Consider the following 9,004-nt stretch of genomic DNA (forward strand, 5'->3'; position numbering starts at 1 on the left):
GCATTGCCAAACACCGGACTCGGGCTGAAGCAGAACGATAGAACACTGGCTGAAGTTCAGCAGAAGACAAAGTTGGCAGCAGTCCGTAGTTGTTGTAGGGCACTTGCACCACGATTGTGGGATATTTTCCAGCAGCCGGGTTCAAGCGGCGGGACATTTCAATACACGCTCGCGATCGGCCGTCTCGCTTGCGCCGCCGCGGCGTGGTTGCGGGAGATTGGTTCGGGTCGGCGGACGCAGGCGGTATGTGGACGATTTTGCCAATGGGCGGCCCATGTGCGGTGCCATGAACCCCCGGCTTTGACATGTCGCGCCCGCGCGTGAATGCTGGCAGGGAGGCGGGCCCTTGTCAACCGTTTGCCCCCCCCCCCCCCTCTCCGCACCTCTAACAAGGCTCCGGATGCGCCCCTGTTTGCACGGGTTGTGTGGGCTTTGCCTGGTATCCCAACAAGACGAGATTCTACGAACGGAATTAGGTCGGCTTCGGTTATGTTCCCGCAATTTTATGGCGATCACACGCGCATTGCGTTCTCTTGAGGATACAAATCAAGAGAAGAATCGTGATGACGACTACGGCGCAAGTGCGACAATACGGAAATGACCAAAACTTTTATTTGATGTCGAGTGGGAGGGTCGGGGTGGATCCAGCGGGGTCGGGCAGACGTTTCCCCCACTTGTTTCTATGAGAAACAAATAGGTAGGATAAAGGGAACCAGTATGCTGCAATGTCTGCCACGCTTGCTGTCATACTGGTCGCCTTATTTGGCTCATAATTGAGCTGGGTGCCCATGACGTGTGGCTGTCATGATGGGTTTGGCTCGTTTATTTGTATTTTCTTTAAGACATAACATTGTGCGAAATGAATTTTAGCAAAAGGTGCCTGTTGCTTGTGACTTGACTTGTGATTACTGAATTGTAGCCTTAATTAAGTAAAACGGGGACTTTTTAGTTCTCCTGTCAGCACATTTATGTGAACCATCACACTTGATAAATTGAGGACTGTAAGCAGATAGTGCTGACCTGCTTGCCACTGAATTCATGTAGGTTGGTTTTTAATGCTGATTTTTTTCAGGTACACACGGGGCTCCAACAAGAGGGCATGGCCAGGAACAGAAATGACTCCAGTGGAAGTGGAGGTGGACATTTTGTCCCTATTGATTCATACAGGAAGCAAATAGGTAACTTGGAATGAAGTTATTAATCTGTTATTTTGCCATTTAGTGCCAGTACTTTGTCTGTCATTTTAAAACTGGCTATAGACTGCATGCATTTAAATTGATGACTGAAGGCTTGTAACATTGCTGATAATTGGTAGGCCTATGGATTTAGGTGAATTATGTATATGTGATCACAGAGTTGTTGGTTTCTGTATGCTAATGCAATGCTTTCAGCAGCTTACAATATATGTGTTGTTGATGAACAAGTCTTCATTCAAGCCTTTTGAATGGATGAATTTTCTGTGGTCAGAGCTCATGCTAAGCACTGCTTGCCAACTTCTCCAAAATCCTGTCCTATGATTCATGACTAAGGCTGCTTAAGCTATTTATATAACTTGTGTTACTACTGCATGCTTGTCATAATAAGGATGTTTCACCCATCCCATTTCATATTTTATTTTCAGCAACCTCCCCACATTCTCATCACCATGAAAAGTTGGGAACCTGTCCAAAAGATGTGCAGACTGGAGATAGCCAGTTAAAAGGGCCAAGAGGGCTGAGAGAGTCAAGAACATTTGCTATCTGTGATAGTATAATATAGCTTTGTAGTAATGTATAGTAGCTGCCCTTCCTCATTGAACCACTATGAACTTACCCTTTGTCTGGAATGTTTTTACACTGCTGATTTCAAGGCTAGGTATTTCAAATGTTCTGTGCCAGCCCACAACCAGATAGCTTTTTTAATTTCTTGCCACTGCAGTACTGATGGCAGGCACCTAAATGTTCTTCAACCATTTATTGATCAAACCTTATGTTTGGGAATCATGTCCTGAAGGGCTTGATGTCCTGATTCTTGATGTCCTTGATGTCCTGTGCACTGATTCCACCTGAGATACGGCTCAGCTCACTGCCGGGTACTTAGTTGTTTATTCCTTTCCTTTGTTGTTCAAGCTACAGTGTGTACACAGCCCAAGCCACACCTGAATGTGTCTTGGGCTGCACACTCCACCTGACACTACACATGGGGCTTACAGTTGCTGCAACACTCAAAAGGTTGTTGACCTGTTTTTGCTTGTTTGTAGTCAACAGCTACCTTCTTATCTCCTACCTCCAGCATAGACTACAACTGATGTAGTTATTTTCCTGGCACACAACATGTGATACTAGTACAGGTGAAACTAGTACATTTCATTAGGCATGCGGCAATCAAGGTCAATTAAAATATAATTGCCGACTCATGGACATCTGGCGTTAGTGAGAATTATTTCCAGATATAACGGCCGTCAATTGACTCTTAATCAATGATGTGCAAAGTGCGATAATTTTTTTATCAAAGTACGATTGCTTTTTTCATTGTTATCAAACAATCACGTATTGAGGAGCATATTAATTAAACAGAGACTTTGTGTTGACGTTGTCAAATAATGACGTAGTGAGGAGCATATTAACTCATCGGAGAAATTGCGTTGTCTAGAACAGTCCTTTCCACTTAAAGTATGCCAATAGTTGCAAGTGAGCTTATTTCATCAAATCTGATGGTTGCCTCAGTGTCTTCAAATATGGGGCGTTCCCTTTCCTTTGAACACAGATACAGGGGCTAGTAAGAGCTGCGCGCGTGGGTGCGAGCGTGCCACGTAGTGGCCTTCCAATCTCCGGACGGATGAATGAATTAAGGCTCTTTGCGTCGACATGCCTTAATGCTACACCGGGGGGGGGGGGGGACACAGCCACATTACAAAGGGAGTCAGCTTATGGAAATCAGCCTCCGGAGATGCAACTTTCAAATGTAACGTAGGTATGGTCAACAGATGGCTCGATGTCAGTTCATTGCTTTTCCATGGAGTGCTGGGCATGTCAGTTCAGTGCCTTTGCTGATCGATCATGCTATAAGGCTTCCACAATATGCAACCTTACTCCATCTGTAGCCCGATCCCATATGTCCTGTCTTTTCTTGCCTTGCCACCCGAAGAAGCACGGGCATGCTTGCGAGGCCGAAGCACGAGCATGCTTGCGAGGCCGAGGCACGAGCATGCTTGCGAGGCCGAGGCACGAACATGCTTGCGAGGCCGAGGCACGAGAATGCTTGCGAGGCCGAGCTCTTAGCATGAGATGTCATGGGTACTGCAGAGGCGATTGACTGGCGCGACCATCAGGTCGTCTCGGGGCGCAGCTGAAACATCGAAATGCACCGCTACGCTGAGACCGGAATCTCGTGTACCCTGTTGTACTTCAGCGTGCAAGAGTTCCCCAGTTGTAGACGTATTTGAGTGGTTTTCGTAGACATCTCAGAATTAAATTGCACACGGACGTTTTTCAGGAAGGCAGAACTCCAAGAATGCAAGAGAAGACATCAAGCGTGCAAAATTGTCACACCAGAAAAAAGAAAATGCTACTCAAACATATAAGGTAATTTGATTCGTCTGCTAGTCCTCCGTTTTTGTCTCCTACAGCCTCCCTTGACCATCAACCTTGGAGTATTGCTTGTAGTAGTGATAGCAGGATACATGAGCTCGGCCAGTCGGGCAGGCTCTGCTCTAACTCACAGTAGGCAGATTCATTTTGTCTCCGACTCTATCTGGCTTATTAGTTGAAATCAACTCTACACCGAACTGGTTAGGTAAGAATGAATTAAGTTGACTTACTGAATGTAATTCACGTTAGAAGTGACACGAGGTGAATTGAAAACACCTGGTTGTTTTGGTATATATATATATATATATATATATATATATATATATATATATATATATATATATATACATATATATATGTATGTACAGTGTTGTGCATATCTTACAATTGAAATGGCTCCATCCTGGCTGTGGGTATGATAGGTGACTTTTAAATTGGTAAATGGACATGTTTATTATCCAAGTTCACATCTCCACCATCGCGCACATTGTTTCACATTGATGTTCGACCTATACATTGGGGATATATTGCGAAAAGCCTCTTACCCCAGGATTCCATCAAATGCATGTATGTGCGCATGCGTACATGTATTGGGCTGTATACCGATGCGGCGGGCCGTTATCGTATCGTTATCGTTATGCGCGTCATCGGAATGTGAGACCCTCGTGCTGCTTGCGTTGCGGCACTAATGTCTCAGATGATGACCCGGCGGCCAATGACCCCCATCGACAGTTATTTTACCGCGTCTTCATGTGAGGTTGCGGACATGTCCCTGCGATTTGTGTTTTTAAGTTTTTTCTGATCTGTAAGCTGTTTGCGCACTAGCGAGGAACATTATTCATATAGATAAGACAGAAGTCATAGCCTTGTTTCTCGGTGTTCATTTCTGCTATTGTTTCGGTAAAGGCATGTTACCGAAATATTAGCCCAACTGTATTTCCATTCCTCTGTTTTTTTTTCTCGAAAAATAAGGCTATGACTACTGTCTTATCTTTGTTCTGATCTGGCTAATTTGTGTTTTGAAAATGTAAGCGTGTTTCTCCTATTGGCTCCCCGTGCTGGCGCGTCACGTGAGCTTGGCGATGCCTTTGCTGCATGCGACCACTGATTGGTGCAGTGCGCTTACCATGTGTGTTTGCTTTTAGGACGTCTTTTCGATGGTGTTCGGCCTGTTCATCATGGTGGTATCGGTTTATGCGCTATTCTACGCTCTTCTTTCCAAGTAAAATTTGGTTGCGTGGTGTCTGCTTTGGCGGCTCGGGAAATGCATTGAGTTTGTGCAACGCCCATGAAAAGCGGGTTTTGGTCAGTTTGTTGTTTCTTGGCGGTTCAGAGATGGGGCGTTTTGAAGGTGTTGCTTGTTCGCGGACCGATGGTGGGATGATTCCCTGTGCTACAAAAATAGAAGGTATGTGGATGGAATGTCCACCAGATGCGTGTGTCTGATGTCTAATGCCCAATAGGCATCAAACTGGCTAAATATCGACTGTGATGCTAACGAGCCTATGCCAGCTTGTAAATCCATCAGCCTCCTGAGCGTGGGGCAATATTGTAACAGGCTGGTACAACATTGGGTCCATTGATGTGTTGTGCACTTGCGCACTGGTCTCGATGTCAAGTCTTTTTGAATGTTTGTGTACCTGTGCATTGGCTTATTTTCTACTGGTTATGATTAGTGATATTACAAGGGGCTGTTTGGTTTGCTTGCTTAAACAAGCGCTCCGAAGAATGTAGTCATTGACCCAAGCTTGTCGGAGCAAACATTGTATCTAACTACTCATTGTGACATTAATGTTATCGCAGATCTTGTAAACTTTGTAGAGGGGCATTCCGCTATAGGGTAATTAATTTTGTGATATTTTGGTTTATGCTGTGTTGCTGTTCTTATGCGACTGGCTTCCGCTCATCTGTGCATTGCTGAGTTTAATAAAACATCAACGCAACGCACGTTGCATAACGTATGTTGTGTATTTTGTGTCCGGAATATTGAATGCATTCGTTCACGCGGCCCCAGACATGCAATTCTTCTTTAGGTGCAGACGTTTATCTTAGATATCCCTGAAGACGTGGGTCTGAACATATCCATGCTGGCAGCCTTCCGTACATTCGCGTCAGCATGGCCAGCGCTCACTTGTCCGGTGCATGGTACACGATCTGTGCACGTGCATCACTTGACATTTCACGCCACCGCCAGTCTGACCCGTACAGGCCAAGGAAACAGTGGTATGTGCGGGATTTCGCGACGGGGCGGGAGGCGCGACACAAGGTTTTCACTGAAAGCCCAGTCCAGCACGCGTAAATGCGCGCAGCTTGTTGATCGATAAACATGTATATATATATATATATATATATATATATATATATATTTATATGCTTATATATGTCTTCATGCCGGCCCGGAATGAGTTAACGATGGTTTGAGTACATATGAATGCATGCAATCATTTGTATGCGGGGAACACGTGCCTCACGTGAGCACGTGGAATGGTAAGCGGTGTCATTCGGAACAAATGATCGAAATTAGATAAAAAAAGGAAAATATCAGCCGATGTTTGATTCAAAACATCCATCCTTCGCACTATTGACTTGTGAAACAGAACATCAATAATCTTGATTCCGCACGTGTGTTTAAAAGCGAGAACAACTAAGGTCGGGTTTGCACTTTCCTTAAAACCGAACAGCGTTGGACGTTAGCGGCCGCAGATCACTCCCGGCGGCGAGCCAGGGGCGGAGCTAGCCTGGAGTCGTTTTTTTTGGAGGGGGGAGGGGGGCAACCGTTCGTCGCCAGCTGGCTGGTGTAGGATCTGAGGTCCAGTGCATGGTGCCTCTCGCAAGTACCTAGTAGGGACACCACTCAAGACCGAAAAACACCGAAATGCTTTTGAATCTTAAACAGAAGTTTAAACAAAACAGTTAAAACAGTTAAAGTTAAAACACACGGTAAGTAGACGAAAGTTTTATGAAGTTCTGTGAATGTTTTGGGGGTGGGGCAGCACATACTCCCAGAGGTTTTGGGGGGCCATGGCCTCGTGGCCCCTCATGATCCGCCTATCGGCGAGCACGGGCGCACGCGAGACCGACGTCGTGAAATAATGTCTCGTAAATTCTCCGTCAATTTATGCTGTTCTTTTAGTAGCCTGAGTCGTCCATTTCATATTTATGGTTTCTAGGTTGCACTCGGAACACATAAATATTTATAGCAACACTCAGAACGAGGGTATTGCAGTCTTACTCTTCCAGTTCTGCCACCAAACTCCGGCACCAGTTCGCGTTGTAAATGCTAAAGCCGTTCCCATCTTCATAAAAAATCGCACGGATGACACGACCCGATTACCACCTTTTACACGTGCGAATTGATGGTCTTAGGCATTCAAAGATGCTTGTAGATGCGCCGCCATTTTTGTTCACCCGTTGGCCACTGCCTGTGCGTCGTGCTAGCCACGGGGCCAACGCAATGTCGGCCGTTCGTTGTTTGTATCTAAGACTTGCGAGAGCGGATGCTCAAAATTATGTTGCACAGTTTATATCACTAAGCGATTCTGACTGGAGACTATACATTCCTGCACACTGGGATGCAGATTGGTCTTGTTAATTGGAATCCTTAAGTCCATTCCAATCTACAAGTTATGTTCCGGGGCTCTCAGCATTGCTGTAGAACCCAGGAAAGGGTTCTGGGAAAACCGCTCAGCTTTATCGATTAAAGCTAAGCCCACTGAATCGCTTTAAAACAAACATCCTAATTTTTTTCCTTCCGCTCATTTCCTTGTTAAGGTTTAAGGTTAAGGAAATTTTTACATTTTGGTATCTACCGGCTTCTGTTCAAGCACGGGAAGGAAAATCTAAAAATGACGCGTAGAAAATCGCACCCTTTCGAAAACAAGTCGGCCATATCCGGCGCGGCTCTGGCTGCACCCCGGCTTGCGATCGAGTGCTTTAAAGTGCTCGCATCAGCGGTTATGCATGGTATGGTTAAAATGTGCGCAACTTTGCATGCAATTCCTTGCAACCTTCTTGTGCACTGTCGTAATTTCCAGTTCGTGACCTGTTAATCCATGCAATAAAATCGTGGTTTAGCATCACAATGCTGCTCATTTAATATCTTCTGGAATATTGCAGGCCGCTTATCCAACATAAGAACTTTCGACTCATAATGCTAAAAACCACGGGCTGAAGACATTTTAAAGGCCGTATTACAACGAGATTCACCCGTAGTGTGGCACGCAGTAGTTGCACCACACCCGAGGAATTGCACCACGCTTGTGGTGTACCTTTAGGCGGCCATATTTAAATAATTCTGCATTTCGATATACACCTTTGGGGCGCTGGAATCACAACTGCCGACAATCTAAATTCGAAACATGATTTAAAAATGACTTCGGCATCAGTTTTTTTCTTAAATTGAAGACAGTAACGGGAACAATAATGGAATAGTGCTGTCCGGATTTGGCACTATTTTTGAAATCAGCTGAGGGTCCTCGCGCCATTTTCTGGACGCGCTGGCACACGTGCGTGGACTGTGCTGTTGGAGGGTTGTGTAGGTCTGAGTCTGTAGGTCGGAGGTCTGCCACGTTGTTTGCGACTTTTTAATCAGTGCGTTGAGCGCAAGATCTGCTCAAGCTGGAAACTGAGCAAAAAGCGCGCATTTTTTCTACGGAAATATCGGAATGTTCGCCAGCGACAGCAATCATGCGTTTGTGCTAAGCTGAGAGGAAGGTCAAGTTCTGTTGATTGAAGAGGATAGGAACGGAACATTGTCATCATGCTGGTATGCGGAGATCCGCAGCATGCTGAGTCCAGGTTTAAGGATACAAGTATCCTTTCTCTCCCATCAGAAATTTTGGAACTGATTTGCAGCTATCTGGAGCTATCTGATGTGTTTTCCTTTCTGCAAGTCTGCAAGCGTTTTAATGAAGTGGAGTCTTCAGATACAGTCTGGAGGAGGGCCATGTTTAACTCGTAAGTAGTTCTAGCTGTTATTTAGTTTTGTTTCATGAAGGTTTGGGGATAGTACTTTGCTATTTTTGCAGCAAGAAGGTGTGAATGTTGTGTCGCCTCACACATGTGCTTGGTTATGCGATGGTTATCCTTCATACCCCACTGTGTGTGATCATCCTAAATTCTGCTAAAGTTGGCCAAGTGGGCTGAAACATGTCCATATATTTCTGAGTACCGTGAAACAAAATTAGTTCCATCAGCATCAACTCTTGGCTTAGGAATTTTTAAAGTCTGTGACAGTCTGAATGTGTCATCATATGAAATCTGGTGTTGTGAAGATAAGCTCTCTGCTACAACCCAATGATTGCTGGGATGTATACCCTATTTTGTGTTTCAGCATGGAGCATATATTATCCTTACCTTACATCCTACCCCACAGTGGTCATTAATTTTAAAAGGCCATTTAGCCTGTCTGTCCTAGGCTCTTCAAGTTCTGATTC

At 45.1% G+C, this 9,004-nt stretch overlaps 1 long non-coding RNA gene across 1 annotated transcript; it reads left to right on the top strand.

The window, feature by feature from the left end:
- The first annotated feature begins 632 nt into the window (after positions 1–632).
- Positions 633–5,527, top strand: LOC119099120 (uncharacterized). Its single transcript, XR_005094309.1, has 4 exons — positions 633–697; positions 1,073–1,178; positions 3,475–3,563; positions 4,715–5,527. It is a non-coding gene; the product is annotated as an uncharacterized LOC119099120 (long non-coding RNA).
- Positions 5,528–9,004: the final 3,477 nt, after the last annotated feature.

This window comes from Pollicipes pollicipes, unplaced genomic scaffold (assembly GCF_011947565.3).
Source record: "Pollicipes pollicipes isolate AB1234 unplaced genomic scaffold, Ppol_2.1 Scaffold_4740;HRSCAF=5597_pilon_pilon_pilon, whole genome shotgun sequence".
Taxonomy (NCBI): domain Eukaryota; kingdom Metazoa; phylum Arthropoda; class Thecostraca; order Pollicipedomorpha; family Pollicipedidae; genus Pollicipes; species Pollicipes pollicipes.